Source organism: Canis lupus, chromosome 33 (genome assembly GCF_048164855.1).
Source record: "Canis lupus baileyi chromosome 33, mCanLup2.hap1, whole genome shotgun sequence".
Lineage (NCBI taxonomy): Eukaryota > Metazoa > Chordata > Mammalia > Carnivora > Canidae > Canis > Canis lupus.
In genome coordinates, this window is record NC_132870.1 from 1,331,688 (window position 1) to 1,351,505 (window position 19,818).

The following is a 19,818-nucleotide window of genomic DNA, read 5'->3' on the forward strand; positions in this document are numbered from 1 at the left end:
AGGCAATGACTGGCCAACCAATCTCTCCCAAAGCTGTTTTATATGGCCCACAGAATGGTGGTGCTAATTCCAATATTTAAAAACTGAAAAATTTCACATAAAAGCCCAGATGCCATTTCTGAGAATGTGGGAGCTTAGGTAATAATGGGCCCACTTTCTGCAAGGCCCTCTGGACAGGGCATGAGTTCTGCAGGTACCCCAATTTACCTTGTTTGCTTCATGCATTTTCCTTCTTGGCTTCTATAGGAATCTGAGTCATGACACTTCCCTTACTCCAAGCTACAGTTTTGAGACACCTTGTCTAACTGTTCAAACAATTTCTTATCTGGGTTATACATACCAACCATATTTGGCTTTCATTTCCTAGTAGTTGAAGATAATTAGCCAGATTCTCAAAGTAGATGAGCTACTCCCAGGCATTAATTCTGACCATTTAAAGAGCATTTTCTCTGTAGGCGCACCATCACTTACCATGTGGAATGCTTAGTATTCATATAGTTTCAAAAACTACTCTTTTTTTAGTGGGCTATTATGAGAATTCTGAGTTGAAGTAAAGAAAACATTTAGTAGTTGTGAAGTCAGAGATTTCATTTAGGACAACCTTCTCCTCTAAAGGATGTCTCATGGGCTGAATTTTGTACCCTCCTAAATTCATGTGTTGAAGCCCAGAACCCCAGTAGCTCAAAATGTGACTGTATTTGGAGACAGAGCCTTTCAAAAGGTGGATAAGTTAAAATGAGGCCCTTGGGGTGGGCCCTAATCCAATCTGACTCATGTCTTTATAAAGAGAAGAAATTTGAACACACAAAGAAGCACTAGAGATGCACGCAGAAGAAAGACCACATGAGGACACAGTGAAAAAACAGGCATCTGCAAGCCAAGGAGAGAGAATTCAGGAGAAACCAACCCTGTTGACATCTTGATCTTGAACACTTAAACTCCAGAACTTTAAGAGAATTAATTTCTGTTATTTTAGCCACCTAGATTTTGGTATTTTGTTATGTTATACAGCTTCCTAAGTATCTTTGGAGGAAACTCTGTGTAGCCTTATGGCATGTGGGCAGTAAGTTGTTAATGGATAATTGTTGAGTTTATGCAGCTAGAATCCCTACTTGGCTGATAGCTGGTTCTGAACTTTAGCTGTACATGAGCATCATCTGGAGAGCTTTTAAAAATAACAGTGCCTGGAATCATTCCCCAGAATTCTGACTCACTCGGTTTGGGGTTGGTCTTGGGCCCTCTGGTTTTGTTTGTTTGTTTTGTTTTTTTTAAAGATTTATTTATTTATTTATTTATTTATTTATTTATTTATTTATTCATGATAGACAGACAGAGAGAGAGGCAGAGACACAGGAGGAGGGAGAAGCAGGCTCCATGCCAGGAGCCCGACCCGGGACTTGATCCCGGGACTCCAGGATTGTGCCCCGGGGCCAAAGGCAGGCACCAAACCGCTGAGCCACCCAGGGATCCCCGGCCCTCTGGTTTTGAAAGCTTCCTAGATGGTTCAGAGGTACAGGCCACAGTAAGAACCACTGATGTAGAGGGAAGGGTATCCCTCCCTGCAGAGAGGCCAAGGCTTCCATACTTCTTACCCGGATTCCACAGCTGCCAATGTCATCCAGAAATAGATGGGATAGGTTTGTTGCCTGTATAACAGGACCTCTGAGGGCCTTGAGTAAAAATGACCTCTGTCCTGGGATTTTTCTGATTTCCTATCTCCCTGCCCTTAATAGCCTCTGTTTAATTTCTTGTCCCATCCTCCATACCAGTTGAGGGTGGGGCACTGGGAGGGTATTCCAGGAAGCCCTGGCATTCTCTCAGCACCATGGGCCTAGAGCTTGGAGACCGACAGAAGAAATAGCCATTGGGAAGAGAGCGAGTACTAGTAAGGCCCAGACCATAGAGCTTTCTTTCCCCAGCAGTGGTGAGACCCAGTGCCTTGCTGGAGAGCTGGACTATTCTGTGGATTGGGCTGCTTTTTGCCACATCTCTTACAATTAAAATGGCATTTTCTGATTTTGATGGCTATGTAAGCCTGCTGATTTTATTAACTTAATTCTTGGTAGTTCTCATCAGTCTCTCATAAGCCTTGTAGAATGAAAATATTGCCCTGTTCTGGTATTTTCCCCAAACTACCTGCTCTGCTCTTGTGTGTAGAACATGGCATTTTTAAGAGACAGATACAAGTTAACTGAGTTAGAACAATCCTTGCCCCTTCCTTCAAAACCTCTCCCTGATGCTTGCTAGCGTATGTCTAATCTTTGCTCTATGACGTCTGGTATGACATCCTGATCCCATGTCATAACTTCATTCCCTGTTAAGTGCTGCCGTGGTGATTTCAACTGTATCAGTGCAGACCTTCCTGACCTGACATACTACAGAAATTCCCACTGAATACTTTATCACAAAACCAAACAGAACTGGGTCACTTCTGGGACCCTACAGATTATCAGGAAAAGCAAGAATTTTATAAGGGACTTACTTTTGTGCTCAAGTATTGGTTGATTTAAGGTGGTATCACCAAAATCCTAAAAAAAAAAAAAGAAAAAAAAAAAAGAGCAGATTGCTGCATTGTAGGTTTAGAGCTTAACAAAAGTCCAGTAATACCCAGTGTCTCTTAAAGCTAGAGGAAGTTCTGGCCTCACTCAGATGGATATTTGTAATTATGATCTTGAACTGGTTATGGGATCACCAATTATTCAAGTGATATTGTATTACAGCTTGCCTGAGTTAAAGTATGATGAAGATCTTTCCATTCTTTTATCTTTTAATTTCTTGAAAGGAAATGCTAAGCAAGCAGGGACCTGAAGAGATATCTGTACACCCATGTTTGTAGCAATATTATTTACAATACTCAGGTAAATGTCCACTGACAGGTGAATGGATAAGCAAAATGTGTTACATGCCCATAACAGAATATTGTCCAGCCTCAAAAAGAAAGGAAATCTTGTTACGTGTTATGACGTGGATAAACCATGACATGCTAAGTGAAGCAAGCCAGTCACAAAAACAAATATAGTATGATTCCACTTACATAATGTACCTGGAGTGGTCAAATTCATAGACACAGAAAGTAGAATGGTAGTTGGCAGGGGCCAGGGGTGCAGGGGGATGAGGCTTATGGTTTAATAAGTATAGTTTCAGGTTAGAAAGATGAAAGTGTAGTTTCAGTTTGGGGGGGATCGCTTCTCGGCCTTTTGGCTAAGATCAAGTGTGGTTTCAGTTTGGGAGACAGATGGTGGAATGGCAGCACAACAGCATGAACATACTTCATGCCAACAAACTGTTCACGTAAACACGATCAAGGTGGTACATTTTATGTTGTATTTTTTTTTTTAAATTTTTTTATTTATTTATGATAGTCACAGAGAGAGAAAGAGAGGCAGAGACACAGGCAGAGGGAGAAGCAGGCTCCATGCACCGGGAGCCCGACGTGGGATTTGATCCTGGGTCTCCAGGATCGCGCCCTAGGCCAAAGGCAGGCGCCAAACCGCTGCGCCACCCAGAGATCCCTTATGTTGTATTTTACCACAATTTTTGAAAAGGAAATGCTGATCAAGGAGATATTATTATAATTATTATGCAAACCAAAGTTGAGTATTTGAGGAGTTTTATGAATTTCTTCCTTGGTCAGATTTCTATAGAGATGAGCCTAAGTTACAGAAAAGTAAATCTTAAATATGAAACAAGCTGCTCAAAAAATGGTCCCTTGTTAGACATTTTGAGGAAACTCACTTTCCAGGTCCATGTGCCCACCTGCCTGCTAGGGATAGCCACTCCTGTCTCGGAGGTCCTTGCCCCAAGCCAAGGTCATCTTTGCCATGGAAGCTGCTCTGTATCTGCTCTTCCCCATTTCATCGAGTTCTATTGTCATCCAGTTGCCCAAGCCCAAAATCTGGGCATCTTACTGGATCCTTCCATTTCTCCTGCCAACCCCAATTCCTAATTCAAATGAACAAGGCCTCTGTCCACTCAAAGACTTGAGTATCAACGTTCATAGCACTAATCATACTAGACAAGATGTGCAGACAGTCCCCATGTCCATCAACTGGGAAATGGATAAACAAAACATAGCATATTTGTAACGGAGTACTATTTAACAGTAAAAAGGCATGGACTATTGAAAGTAGCTGCCACATGGATGAATCTCAGAAACATGCTAAGTGAAAGAAGCCAGACACAGAAGATAACATATTGTATGTTTCTACTTATTTGAAATCTTTAGCAAAGGCAGATCTCTAGAAACAAGCAGATCAGTAGTTGCCACAAGTTGGGAATGGCCGCAGGGGAACTTCTGGAGCTGATGGAAATGTCCTAAAACTGGATTATGGTGATGGTCGCCCGAACTCTATACATTTCTTAAACACCGTTGATTTATATACTTTTTTTAAAGTTAGCATTTTATTTGGAAAAAAACCCTAGATATTGAATCATAGCTTTATCATGGAAAGGATGCAAAGGAGCGTGACTTTAAATTAACAAAGACTTTTTTAGGGGTGTCTGGGTGGCTCAGTCAATTGAGTGCCGGACTCTTGATTTTAGCTCAGGTCATGATCTCAGGGTCGTGGGATCAATCCCCATGCTGGGCATGGAGCCTACTTAGGGATTCTCTCCTTTTCCCTCTGCCCCTCTGCTTACTCATGCTTGTGCATGTGCTCTCTCTCTTTCTCTCAAATAAATAAATAAATACATAAAATATTTTAAATACATACATACATACATACATAATAAAAGGATCACTTTGCTTGCATTATCACTGTTGGGAAAGGAGCAAGGCCAAAGCCCAGTTAGGACACATCCATGGGAGGACTGGCTGGATGGAGGTGATGTATTCTTTTACTTCGGAATATAAGCTCCAGGAAGGGAGGACTTTTTTCTGGGTTTATTTAACTCTATTTCAAGTACCAAGTGTGTGGCATGAGTGAGGGGAGGGGCAGAGTCGGAGAGAAAGAGAATCTCACACAGACTCCCTGTGAGCATGAGGCCGGATAGGGATCCCAGGACCCTGAGATCATGACCGGAGCCAAAATCAAGAGTTGGATTCTAAACTGACTGATCCACCCAGGTGCTCCAAAGCGATTATTTTTAAAACACAAACCTGATTCTCTCCCTTTGCTTAACAGCTTCTAACACTTTCCCAATGCCTTTTAGATAAGCCTCAAACTCCTAACCAGGACCTGACCAGACCTACATGTCCAGGCCTCAGGCTGTGTCCACTCCCTTAGCCACTTCTTCCTCTGTACTGGGTTCTTCCCCTTCCTGGCGACTTGCTGGACTCTCTGTTCATGCTCTTTGCCCAGGTAACTCCCATTCACTCTCTAGACCTCAGTTTAGAATCTTTTCATATTTTGTCAGTTCTGGTTTAGGATGCCTTGTTATAGTCCTCCAGCCTACCAGACAGATTCCATTACACAGAACTCATGGCACAGTAGTTGTTCAATGAAACGTGTGCTAGATGAATAAATACTCAGAAAAAAGCATCTGTAGAGAGACAGGCTTAACTGGTATCGGCAGTTATTTATGTGATGCCATGCCTCCTTCTTTAAGGGAGAGTGTTTCTCAGAGTTCTGATCTAGGAAACAGGAGCTTAATGTACCGTTAAGGATACAGTGAGAAATCAAGATGACTTATCCCTCTTTGAAAAAAATAAACAATAGGAAGACCCTGGTCTAATTGCATACATGGGACTAACATTAATGAAGTGATATTCATACAAAGCTCTGAGCTCATTTGCCTAAAATAAACTGAGGTAATATATTTTTCAGAGAAATAAAACAGAAAAGAACCCTATCCCTACTGTTGGTATTTAGGATGATTGCGTTACCAGTCATTTGTCTTTAATATTTTGCTCAGATTCTTCTTACTGTAACTTATTCTGTTACCTCAAGTTAGGGAAAAAAAAAAAGAAGAAAGAAAGAAAAGAAAGAAAGAAGGAAAGAAAGAAAGAAAAAAAGAAAGAAAGAAAGAAAGAAAGAAAGAAAGAAAGAAAGAAAAAAAAGAGAGAGAGAGAGAGAGAAAATATCCTGTTTGCCTCCCTCCTCAGCTTGCATGGATGGGAGCAGTAAGCTCAAACTGTGTGGGAAGTTTCTTGCTTTAAAATTTACTCCCTCAAGAAAAGCTACTTTTATTTCATCGTTTTTCTGTTTTTGTTTTTTTTTTTTTTCTTAAGGATACATGGGTTTTAATTTGGTGAGAAAATATCCTTGCCATTAAGATGATTCTGGTTCACTACCTCTTATATGAAAAAAAAAAAAAAAAACACAAAAAACCCTCCTCTCCAAATTTACAGAACTAAAGGAAGCATAAATTAAAACATTTGTTGCTTGTTACTTTGATCAACAAACACTTATCCCCAGAAGAAAAAATACTAAACTAGGACAGATTAAAAAGCAGTTCCTTCCCTAAAGTAAATCAGTCAATATAAACAGCTTAGTCTCCCAACTGGATAAGAAACAAACAAACAAACAAACAAATAAACAAACAAAAGGGATGGCAGAAAAAAAAGAAAAAAGGATGGGGGATGGGAAGAGAATTTAGACTGAGCTTGGGTTGGGGTTCTTATGTCCCTTGTTTGGCCTATTGGCATGACTGTCCCCTCAACTGTTAGGTTGCTGGCTCTTTCTCAGATTTGTAATCTGTAATCCAGTAGTAAGAACTAAATTAGTCTGTTATGTGGACTTCAAAAATGTCTTTTGCCATTACCCATTATACACATGTAACTTTTAAAAATCACCTATTGGCTGGCGGTTCAGAATGAGACATTTCTCCAGAAAAAGCTTTTCTACTTCTGCAGACTCATATCTTCCTCTTTTTTTTCCTCTTTTGTCACATCAAGAGAAAGGATATTTATGTGTATTTGTGAGACAGCTTGCTAAAAGGGAAAAAAAAAAAAAAAAGGCAGGAATGGGGATGAAATAGTAGCCAAAGGAGCAGGAATGTATTTTCCTCTTCAGAAAGCATTTGGTTATTTTCTTCTTATTCTTACTTATCCTTTAATTTTTTTTAAGTTTTTTTTTTTTTAAGATTTTATTTTATTATTTATTCATGAGAGACACAGAGAGAGAGAGAGAGAGAGAGAGGCAGAGACACAGGCAGAGGGAGAAGCAGGCTCCACGCAGGGAGCCCGATGTGGGACTCGATCCCAGGACTCCAGGGTCATGTCCTGAGCTGAAGGCAGACACTAAACTGCTGAGCCACCCAGGGATCCCCTTTTTTTAAGTTTTATTTAAAAATGTCTAATTGTGTAAAAACACACTTAACAAAATTCACCATCTTTGCCATTTTAAGGCATACGGTTCAATAGTGTTAAGTATATTTCCATTGCTGTGCAGCAGAGCTCTTGAACTTTCCATCTCACGGAACTGAAACTGTGATACTTGTTGAACAGTAGCTCCCCATTTCCCCCTTTTCTGGTGTTTTTAAACTAAGCAGATGGAGTCTTCTGATTCTATATAATGTTCTCATGACCTCACCTGTGAAGTAGTAAAAAATTTAAATGTTTATGCAAAGTAAAAGATGCATTTTTTCCATGAACAGTGATCACTGTTTACATTTCTCTAAGAAACTTACTTTTCCCTTCTCCTACACATTCTAAGATAGGTGAAGGAGGAAACAAATCCCGTCCTTGAACCTTTAGCAGACTGGTCCCTCTGGCTGACCCCTAACCTAGTGATCAAGGGTGAGTTGCCCTGAAAGCATTTTTTCCCTCTGCCTCACCCAAGATACTTAGAGTACTGCAGGGTTTCGTTTCATACTTTTGCCTGAAACACATCCTTTCAATGAAGAGTGGGATCTCAGGCCAGATTTAGAGAAAAATAGCCAAATTCTTAAATCTGGCAGCTCCAATTCTGAGAGAGGAAGGGCTCTCACTTCATATAGTAATTTGGAATTATCACTGGTATTTCTAGAAATAGGTTTTAAAGTACTGATTTTGTGGATTCTGTAGTTCCAGGGTTTTTTAGAGAGAATGAGGGGAATGGGCAGACGGAGAGAAAGAAAATCTCAAGCAGGCTCCATGCCCAGTGCAGAGCTCGATCTCACGACCCTGAGATTGTGACCTGAACTGAAATCAAGAGTTGGACACTTACCCAACTAAGCACCTAGGTGCCCCATGAACTCCATAGTTCCAAAACTCCAGTGGAGGGACACCTGGCTGGCTTAGTCAGAAGAGCAGGTGACTCTTGATCTTGGGGTTGTGAGTTCAAGCCCTATATTGGATGTAGAAATTACTTAAAAATAAATAAATACGGGTACCTGGGTGGCTCAGTGGTTGAGCGTCTGCTTTCAGCTCAGGTCATGATTGCAGGGTCCTGGGATCGAGTCCTGCATCAGGCTCCCCACTGGGAGCCTACCTCTCTTTCTGCCTATGTCTCTGCCTCTCTGTGTGTCTCATGAATAAATAAATAAAATCTTAAAATAAATATGCTTAAAAAGAAAACACCCAGGACCCCTGGGTGGCTCAGCAGTTAGGGTCTGCCTTCAACTCAGGGCATGATCCCAGGGTCTTGGGATCGAGTGCCACATCAGGCTCCCTGTGAGGAGCCTGCTTCTCCCTCTGCTTGTGTCTCTGCCTTTCTCTCTCTGTCTCTCATGAATAAATAAAATCAAAAAGAAAGAAAGAAAGAAAGAAAGAAAGAAAGAAAGAAAGAAAGAAAGAAAGAAAGAAAAAGAAAGAAAGAAAGAAAGAAGAAAGGAAGAAAGGAAGAAAGAAGGAAAGAGAAAGAAAGAAGAAAGAAAGAAAGAAAGAAAGAAAGAAAGAAAGAAAGAAAGATAGAAAGAAAAAGAAAGAAAACACTCCTAACCCAAGACAAGGGAAAAAAAAAAAACTGCAATGGAATATTTATTGGGGATCTATTCTCTATCATGCACTGCATTAGACACGGTTACAGTACCAGATGAGTAGAAAAGATGTGGTTCCTGCCCCCCAGAATCTCACCATCCAGTTGTCAATCCCCTGGACTGTATTATAGTAGAGAAGGCTGAGGGCTGATGCAAGCTGAGGAACAAAGTCAGGGGACCCCCAAAGTTCCATAGGGGATGTGATAAAGTAAATGAGTGCCTGAGGCATAGCATTCAATAAATAAAAGTTGTTAATGACAAAAGTGGTAGTAGCCCCACCCAGACAGTCATTGGCCCCAGGAGGAGCTGGAGCCAATAAATAATGCTTCAAAGCAGTATGTAACAAGCACCAAAAATTTAGCTCCTATATTTGGGGTGGGAAATGGCTAGAACAGTTGGGGAATAGTCTTGAAAGAAAGGGAGACGAGAACAACCTGGACTCAAAAATGAGATGCTGGCCATGTGTATAAAGGCCTAGGAACATTAATTTGCCCCATACCAACATGTGCCTGTTGTGCCCAAGATTGCGAATCCGAGAAACCACCAAGAAGCCGACACCGATGCCAACACACCAGGGTTTATCTACAAGCTCGAGCTTGGGGCCAAGTACACCCGACACAGCGGAGCAGGGACTTGGACCCCGAAGTGGGTTTCAGCTGGGTTTTTTATAGGCTGGTCTAGGGGATTTTCAGAAGGGGTGGAGGAATTTCTCAAGTTCTGTTTACATTCTGATATGGGGCTTTCAAGGGCGTTGAGCTCTGTTCTCATTCTAATATGGGACTTTCTACCACAGGCGTGGGCTCTGTTATCTTTCTGATACGGGATTCTCTGCTGAGGGCAATTCTGAGCTCTGTAGTCGTTCTGGTATAGGATTCATTCTGCAGTTTTTCCCATAAAGTTCAGCTCTTATTCACAGGGGCCTAAGATGACTGTACTTGTGCTAATGCTAACCTTGCGGTGGAATGGCCTTGATTTTTCTTGGCCTCCACAGTGCCGTGTACTGGGGGCATCTAGGATGAGGCTCACTCTCAGTTTAGGAAGGGAGACTTCTGTTTGAATGGCACCAAAAGCTCAATTGGATGTAAAATGTAATAAAGGCTATAGCAGACGATTAAATGATGTATTTTTTTAAAGGTTTAATTTATTTATTCATGAGACACACACACACACACACACACACACACACACACACAGAGGCAGAGACACAGGCAGAGGGAGAAGCAGGCTCTATGCAGGGAGCCTGATGTGGGACTCGATCCTAGGACCCCAGGATCACGCCCTGGGCGGAAGGCAGGCGCCAAACCGCTGAGCCACCCAGGGATCCCCCTAAATGATGTATTTTTGAACCAGAGAGAGACATTGCTTTTGGTAAAGTATCAGAGAAGTTTCATTGAGAAAGAAACATATTTCTGGTCTTGGGAGGTTGGCTAGAATTTCTTTACTTAGAGATTGGGATTGAGGGAGGAGTCTCAACCCAGATGGAAAAAAAGAAAAGTAAATAAAGTGCCAGGAAGGGAAACCAAGGCACACTTGCAAAAATGGTAATAATTGGATACATTAAAGGTAGTTAGAAAAACTGTCCTTTATAGCTGAGTTAATAAGGATGGACTCAGGCAAAGGTAAGTGCCCTTTGTTTGGGAAAAGGCACAATTTTTAAAGGGGAAAAAAAGTAACTTTCCATTTACTGAGGAAAAAGAAAATCATTCTGGAGAGATATGGGGTTTTGCTTATCCTCCATTAGATTTATAGGGCAAAAGGGTTCTTTCTAAGGAGATTTCTTTTCCTTGGTGCTCTGAATGGCAATAAAGACTCTGCCTGTAGACAATGGATGCGTTCACTTTCCTTCTCCTGCTAGAAGACAACAGAACCTTGTCCTGTTATTGAAGTGGTTTAACCTGCAACAGTATCTTGGTCATCCAAGGTGGTGATAAGAACAAGGCTTGGGCTTTGGAGTCAGGCAGATCTCTGATTCTTCATTGTGTCCCTTCTACACTGTTGGACCTTGGCAAGTTACTTAAAATCTGAGCTTGGGGCACCTCTATGGCACAGTCTCTTAAGCTAAGCGTCTGAATCCTGGTTTCGGCTCAGGTCAGGGTCCTGAGATCAAGCTCCATATTGGGCTCCACACTCGGCGGGGAGTCTGCTTGAGATTCTCTTTCTCCCTCTGCCCCTGCCCCCACTTGCACTTTCTCTAAATAAATAAATAAATAAATTAATTAATTAATAAAATCTAAAAAAAATCTGAGCTTCATTTCTAGTCTATAACGTGTGACTGGTGGTAATAGCTACTTTGACATATTATTGTCAAAATTAGAACGAAGGTATATGAAGCCCAAGGCATGGTACAGGGCTAATACCTGGCACAAGATGAATGGTGGCCCTTACTATCACTGATAGGCCGTGGCTCAGCTCTTTCTGGTCTACCACCAAGAAACGGCAGCCAACAAACAGCCTGTCAGGGTCTGCCCAGGACCCTGTTATCTTCTTGCCTTTGGCCAGCATAAGTGCACTCTGGACACCTCCCAAAGATGCTGATTACAAGGACTTTAAAAATGAGTTTTCTCTCCCATCTTATCTTCCGGTTCCTAGGCAAGAGAACTAAAGCATGTAAAATAACACTGACATCTGGCTTGGAGTAGAAGAGTTTCCTGAACACCTACTAGGAGACAGTTGGATTTAAAAACATATCAGCTGGAGAGTAAAGAAAAATTTTTTCATTGCTTGAATCTACACGTGAAAGTACAACATAAAACCGTGTAACTTGGCAAATGAAAGAGATCTGAGAAAATGAGCTATTATGGTGGTGCTTGGTGGCTAGACTCCTTTTAAAAAGTACATTGCTTGTGGGTTTTTTTTTTAAGATTTTATTTTTTTATTTATTCATGAGAGACACAGAGCGAGAGAGAGGCAGAGACAGGCAGAGGGAGAAGCAGGCCCCATGCAGGGAGCCCAACGTGGGACTCGATCCCGGGTCTCCAGGATCACGCCCCGGGCTGCAGGTGATGCTAAACCACTGAGCCACCGGGGTTGCCCTGCTTGTAGGTTTTTAAAGAATAAGGGCAGATGAATTGGCTTCTTTAAGTCAATAAAGTAAGACTGACAAAAAAAGTAAACAGGAGAAACATTTAATTTCTCTGTGTTTCTTTTGAGAGCCAGACAAGCTAATACTTTAAGACCAATGAAGCTGCCAACTAGCGAGTGGAAAATTTTATTTTCAAAAATAAGCTTTTAAATGAAGATAAAGGTGATTAAAAAAAAAATCTAAAGCACCAAATAGGATTTAAGCCCTTTTGAAAAATATGTAGACATTAAATACCATATTGTCTAAACCTTAGTAGCAGTAAATCATCAAAGTGAGTCATCCACATTTCAGAAATTCCAACTGGTTTTACCCTAGCAACTTTCCTTGTTTTTGTCTCTTGAAGTTATACTTCTGTAGCACCTTGGGTTGTTCTTAAAGCAGAATGTGGCAGTGTCGATGACATTTAAATGTTTAAAGTATTTATATAGGGGCACCTGGGTGGCTCAGTTGATTAGGCATCTGTCTTCAGCTCAGGTCATGATCTCAGGGTCCTGGGATTGAGCCCCTGCATCCGGCTCTCTGCTCAGGGGGGAGTTTGCTTCTCTCTCTGCCCTTCCCCTCCCCCTGGCTCATGCTCTCTTGCTCTCAAATAAATAAATAAATAAATAAATAAATAAATAAAGTCTTGGGAAAGAATTTACATGCAAGTTTTCATATAACACATTCTTAGGAAGAAACCTATCCAGTAGTATAGGTGTCTCGATGCTATGAATACAATTAAGATGTCCTTTTTGAAAGGCCTAAAATTCTGATACAAGGTAAAGACAAGGAGTGCCAAATCCCTGGGCAATTCTTATAAAACGCAGTTTTGGTTTTGTGGATGCTTTGTTTTGTTATAAAGAAACCATCGCTGGCGATTCTGATGACTTCTCTGGGTCAGGGAAGCAGCTCTTTAACAATAAATAAGTCAGAGGTTAGCACGCAGTGGAATAACATATTTTTAGTCATTGAAACAGATTTCTAATAAATCAGTTGTTCAGTTTGTATGCCAGTGTGGAACATTATCACCTGTGTCCACAACCACTTTTGCTAGCTCCTCAGGCATCACTCGTGGTCAGATTGAGGTACTCTCACTTGCCTTACAGCTCTCCACCCACTGCCCTCCAGGCATGCAGGTGTTTTTCCATCCCAGATCTACTCTTGCTCCCTCTTCCCTTTCCTCTCTCAGCTCCTGCCTGGTCTCCACGGCACCCTTTCCTACCAGTCATCATAGGGACTTTCAGGGAAGCAACTGCTATGAAAATACAAGGGGCCAGCCAATGGCAGGAATTGACTGAATTCCATCTCCAAAATGTGGGTTATGCTTCTCCCTCTTTATATCTTCATACTTCCCCCAGATCCTTGTTTATCTTTATCTATATCTTCCAAAACGTATGCATATTTTTCTGGAAAGAGAAAGAGAAAAAACGTAAAGCTTCCTTCGGAGTGTTACTGGCTTATGTCTGGAACAGATTTCAATCCTCAGTTCTTACACTTCTTGGACATCGTCAATTAAAATACCTGCTTTCCTTGGGGCGCCTGGGAGGCTCAGTCAGTTAAGCATCTGCCTTCAGCTCAGGTCGTGCTCCCAGGGTCCTGGGGTTGAGCCCTGCATTGGGCGCTCTGCTCAGCAGGGTCTGCCTCTCCCTCTGCCCTTGCCCTCCCCCTGACTCATGCTCTCTCACACTCACTCGTTCTCTCTCAAATAAATAAACAAATACAATCTTTAGAAAAAATAAAGAGACTCACTTTCCTTGACAAAAAATAGTGTTCGTGCTCTACTCAGGCACAGGTCAGGTTGGGAATGCTGGCCGGCCCAGCCTTGCCTGCCCTGGCCCACGCCGCCACACCGCCTCCCAGTAGTCCTCCCAGGTGACAGGGCATGCCAGGAATGCACTCGGTTGAACCCATGCTGTTAACAATCCGTCACTTGTGGGGTTTTACCTCGCAGGATCCTGGGCCGCCAGCACTCGTTGTCACCCATATCACATGCCTTTACCCGAGAGTCCGGTGCCCGTCACATACCGAGTGCACTTCCCCTCGCTCCAGAAGGTGGCTGCTGCGGAGGGGAGGTGCCAGCCCTTAGTGGGACACACCAAACCCGGCCAGAGCTTGCTTCAGAGCTGAAGAGGACAAGCCCCTACTCCACCACAGACGACTGTGATCGTTGTGAGCTTTAGTTGTTTGAATTGCAGCCTGACCTGTACCTCTTACAAGTAAATTTACAGAGAAGATTTTTTCTTCCTGAAAGTTTGCTTGGTGATAAGCGTTTAAATGAATACCGGGAGGTGAAGACCTCTCCGTGATTATCCAACGTAATCATCATTCTCCCCATATCGATTTAATCCTGATTTCAAGTGCAGCCCTACGAATAAAGCTAAAATGCAATAAGCACTTACTTTACGTTAGGCTCCACTCTACGTGCTTCGTGTGAGGTATTGTAGCTGAACCTGCAGCAATCCTATGGCTCGGGGTCAGTTTTGAAGCTCTCATTTTGGAGGTAAAGAATTTGCTTCACGGGCAGGTAATGACCAGCCCAAGGCCACACAGTAGGGCCTGTGGCCAGGGTTCCAATTCAAGTATTCTGCTTCCAGAGTCTGCACTCTTTTTTAATTTTTTTTTAAGATTTTATTTATTTATTCATGAGAGACATAGAGAGAGGCAGAGCACAGGCAGAGGGAGAAGCAGGCTCCCCTGTGAGGAGCCTGAGGCGGGACTTGATCCTAGGACCCCGGGATCACACCCTGAGGCACAGGCAGATGCTCACACACTGAGCCACCCAGGCATCCCAATCTTTTTTTTTTTTTTTTTTTCTTTTTTTAAGCTCTCACATGCTAGGCACACCGTGCTGCAGATTTTACATGTGGTGGGGTTAAATGTTGAGCCACCGACACAATTATGCAAGAATGTAAGTGCTTTTCTAGACACTGACTAATTTCTGTTTTGAGACCTCATTCAGCAGGAACAGACCTTAGTATCAGCTAATTCCGAGTCTCCTTCAGCTCCTGGGGTCACAGCTGAGTTGTGAGTGCCTTAGGCAGAGTCAGGGCTTTGTGTGTATCCTATGGAGGCCCAGTGAAGTGGCACCTTTGGCCATCATGTCCCATCCCCGTCTCCCCATGCTGGTATCTGATGTATCTGGTTACCATGCAAGCTGGGATGGTGGTATCTGCAGCCTCCTCAGATCTGTCCAGCGTCTTTGCTGTCTTGGCTTTACCAGAAACATTCTGCTTCCCCTGGCCCACCCCGGGTTGGGAGGATTGGTGGGAAGTGTGGAGTTCTCTCCTGCCTAGGTACACCACGTAGATATTTCGTTGACTCCTCCTCCTTACTGAGTTCCCAACAACTCTAGTACTAAGCCCTCTCTCCAGATTCTTGCTTGGGGTTGGGGGGGGGGGGCACACACTTTCTGCTCTCAAATCCCTAAGCTTATCTGAAGCTTCCATCTTGCCCCACGTAGGACTCAGCGTAGCTCTCATTTCTAACTCCCCTTCACTTCTCTCTGACTTGCCTTGCCCTTCTTTGGTGAGTTCTAGAAAGTTGTAATGTCTGTCATGGAGGAAAAATTGGTTCTGACTGAGTATTCTCTCAAATCTTAAGACTTTTGTCTGGATTCCTTTGCTACATGAGTTCTACTGAGTCATCCTTTCTTTGGTCAATGAATGGCACTGACTGGGAGGAAAGACACGACTGTGGGGAGATTCAATGGAAGGAATAAGAATAGTTGATATCTCACCCCCCCACCCCGCACATGCTCAATAATTATCTCATGTTACTTCACAAAAACCTATGGGAGGTGTAATTATGCTTACTTAGAGGAAGGACAAAGGTCTTAGTAAGATCGATTAATCTTGCACGCAACTAGCAAGCTCTTGATCACCACACTCAACTATTCTTATCACGTGGTACTGAAATAGTTTCTTTAGATGTCTGAATTTCTGATGAAAAAAAAAATTTCTGATGAGCACCTGATGAGTCAAGGGTAGGACTTCATCCAACTCGATATCCCCAAAGCCTAACCCTTAGCAGGTACTCAACAGGCAGTATTTGAATTGAAGTAGGTCCAGGAGAGAGAAAGGAAAAGAAGGGGGAGAAAAGGTCAATTGGGAAAATCTTATCTTAAGCTATTCCCAAACTTCCTGAACAAGTTTGTTGATCAAAATCTGAGCAGAAGTACTGTTATGACCTAAATCATGTCCAGAACAGGACTCCTCTTACTTACATGATACTCTCCAGTTATTGAAGGCATAGAAATTATTTCCTCATGTCCAGAAGAGAAATGGGTGTACTGTCATTGGTGACACTACAATAACATGTGAGGATCAATGCATATGCGAGCCCTGTGACCAGAACTAGTGATAGCTCTTAATCAGTCAATGCAATCTTAATTGACATTTCTTTACCTTCAAAACATTGTCATTCAAGATGTTGGTGGTGTATAAATCTGACAACTTCTTGGATTTCACTCCTTTCTATTAGATTTTTGTCTGAAGACTCTTATTCTCCCACAACACATAAATCCCTCCGATACCAAATACCATATTTATTAGATTATGCATCTAGGTGACAGGTAAAGGCTTTAGGCTGTGATATGCCCAAAGTTACAATCAAGGGCAGATTTGCTGAATAGTTTTCCTGTTGCTTCATAACTGTTTATCTACAGTGTGCCTTATTGTTAAAATTTTTATTATTCGATGTTACTGGGACACCTGGCTGGCTCAGTCAGCAGAGCGTGCAACCGTGGATCTCCGGGTCATGAGTTCCAGCCCCACACTGGGGATAGAGTTTACTTTATTTTTTATTTATTTATTTTTTATAGAGTTTACTTTAAAAAAAAAAGGTATTATTTTCTATGATAACAAATACTATAAACAGTAAAACAAAAACAATAAAGTTAACATTTCCCCATGCCACCTCTTTCAGGTAACTTCCATTAACAGCCTATTGCATGTTCTTCCTTATGTACTTAATATACGTGTTCGAGCACATCTTCATGTTTATAGGAGTCTGACGTTCCTTTTTCTGTTCTCCCTCCTGCCCTCCCCCTTGTCTTTTACCCTGGAGCTCCATCTCTCCTTCTTCCCCTCTTCCCTTCTCCAACTCTTCTTTCTTTATTCCCCCTCTCTATTTTTCATCTTCCACCTTTCTCTCTCTTGTTCCCTATTAGTCTTGCGATACCCAGACTCTCAGAAAGTTGAGTTTTCACCCTCAAGGTGTGACAGCTCAGTCCAAGCTTTGGGGATGGACTTTATTCCTCGGGTTGCCTTGCTGTCCTACACAGTGTCAACATGAGAAAGTGAGAGGAAAGCATGGGAAGACATAAAATACTCAGTTTATCAACATTAGTTTATTTGGCTGAAACACTTCAGAACTCAGGGTGCTTTTGTAATTATTGAAATCTTTATTGTCAACATTTAATTCAAAGAGTAAATTGTATTGTACTTATTATTTTTTTAAATGCCCAAATTCTATAGAGGTGTTTAAAAGCAAAAGGTAAACTTATGTTTATCCCCTGAGATTTCTCTCCCTGCAGTCCTATTGCCCAGAATAGTTTAGTTTTTCTTTTCAGATGTTTTCCTAGACTTTTGTAAAACATACTACATATTGTATATAATGTATATGTAGCTTTGTCACTTAACTATATGGACATCTCTGGTACTATGTATAGGTCTACCTCTTTCCTTATAAATGCTGCATTATATGCTTTAGTATTAATCTAACCATTTCCAATATGACCACTTCAGTTGCTTCCAATTTCCAGGATCCAATTCTAACCTTTCAATCAAGACTTTCCCAAGAGAATGCTTGTCCGTCCTTGTCTTCTTAGTGACTCGAGGCTGCTGACATGTGAGACTGGTCCTTAATCAGTGACTCCCACAACATTGAAAATGTCCTTCATCTCCTACATGTCCATGAAGCAATCCCTTCGAGTCTCATCTGCTGGTTTTGTTGTTCTGTTCTTCCTTTTGGCTTCCACTTAGACCTATGCAGGTTTGATGCAGGATCCCAGATCTGACCCCCTGAACCTCGCATGCTGCAACCATGCTCATAGCCATACAACTGTAGTAGATGCTAGGTCACTTTACAGGTAATAAGCAGGAAACATAAAGGCCTTTACTTGAGACCATGGTCCTAGGGCCCCAAAGAACAGAAAACACAGCAGTGGCCTTGTCAATATGAGTCAGCTGCCTCAGCTGAGAGAGGGTGAGGAAGCTGTGAGCTCCCCAAGAGCATCTCCCTTCTTGGGGGCTCACTGGGCCACTGACAGCAAAGGGCTGTGATGGAGGGAAGACTTACGGGGCTGAGAAGACAAGGAACTGAGAGGCTGAAAGATCTTACAGGATTTTTCCCTTCCATGTTACAATCACTGCTTCACGAAATAAATTACTTCTCAGGGTTAGAGTGGTCTTAAATGCACTTCCTTACTTTAAGTTTCTATTTTAATATGTTATTCACTAAGACAGTTGTTTACTTGTTTTTCACATTTTGCTGTGGATGGTTCAAAAAAAAAATTTTGCTGTGGATGGTTCAAAAAAATTTATTAAAGTGAATATTACATTAGAAATTATGTGATGTCCATGTTAAATCTAACTACCTATTTGAGAAGGAAGCACCCCAAACATTCTCCTAATATTTTCTTTCTGAAGCAAGAACCCATGTTTCTTTTTTTTTTTTTTCAAATTTTCCAAGTCCATTTTATTTTATTTGTTTCAAATTTTTATTTAAATTCTAGTTAGTTAACAACTAGGGTAGTATTGGAGTAGAATTTAGTAATTCATCACTTACATACAACACCCAGTGCTCTTCACAAGTGCCCTCCTTAATGCCCATCATTCATCTAGTCCATTCCCCACCCTCCTCCCCTCTAGGATCCCTCAGTTTGTTCTCTATAGCTAAGACTCTGGTTTGCTCACAAGAACCCATGCTACAAGTATACTCTTTCCTATTTGTGAGGTTTTTGTATTGACCATTAAACAGTCCCTAGAACTTTTTCAGTATTCAAAAGATATGGACCTCGTTTTTCTAAGGCGTCGTAGCCCAAAAAAGAGAATAGATGAACCAGGGAATTTATTGCATGGCAGTGGAAAGAGAGAGATGATTTTATTATTATTAATTATTATTAATAATTATTTAATTATTCAAATAGTTACAAATTTCACATTATAATTTCACTTATTTGGAATTATAAAAAGAATGCCAAGCTGAGTAATGGTTGACTATTTCTAAGTGAAATTTAATATATTTTTTAAAGTAGGCCCCACGACCAGTGTGGAGCCCAACATGGGGCTTGAACTCACGAGCCTGAGATCAAGGCCTGAGCTGAGATCATGAGTCAGATGCATAACCAACTGAGCCACCCAGGTGCCCCTATGTGAAATTTAATTTAGTAGTTTAAGTACAAAATATATTTCTTGGGGATCCCTGGGTGGCTCAGGGGTTTAGCGCCTGCCTTTGGCCCAGGGCGCGATCCTGGAGTCCCGGGATCGAGTCCTGCGTCGGGCTCCCTGCATGGAGCCTGCTTCATCCTCTGCCTGTGTCTCTGCCTCTCTCTCTCTTTCTCTCTATCATGAATAAATAAATAAATCTTTAAAAAAATAAGTACAGTGCTCGCTTCGGCAGCACATACACTAAAAAAATAAGTACAAAGTATATTTCAAAACTATACTACTCTAATATAGACAAGAAGCTAAATTTGTGAAAAAAAAAATTCAGAACTCCAGTCATGTACATAATTTCTATACGTTTCTTTAAAATTATAATTAATTAAATGTGTTAGACTAATTGAAATTAAATAATTCAAAGAATAATTACTGAATTTCTTAAACTTTTTGTTTGAAAAAGATATTCATTCTCACAGGTTTCTCCTTACTAATAAGACCTGACAATTGTAGTGGAGAAACCAACTTCTAAATGTGTAT

At 41.6% G+C, this 19,818-nt stretch overlaps 1 protein-coding gene across 1 annotated transcript in view; it reads left to right on the top strand.

The window, feature by feature from the left end:
• Window positions 1-19,818, top strand: part of SHROOM3 (shroom family member 3) — a 119,494-nt gene that overhangs the window by 20,889 nt on the left and 78,787 nt on the right. The gene's annotated exons all lie outside the window — the stretch shown is intronic.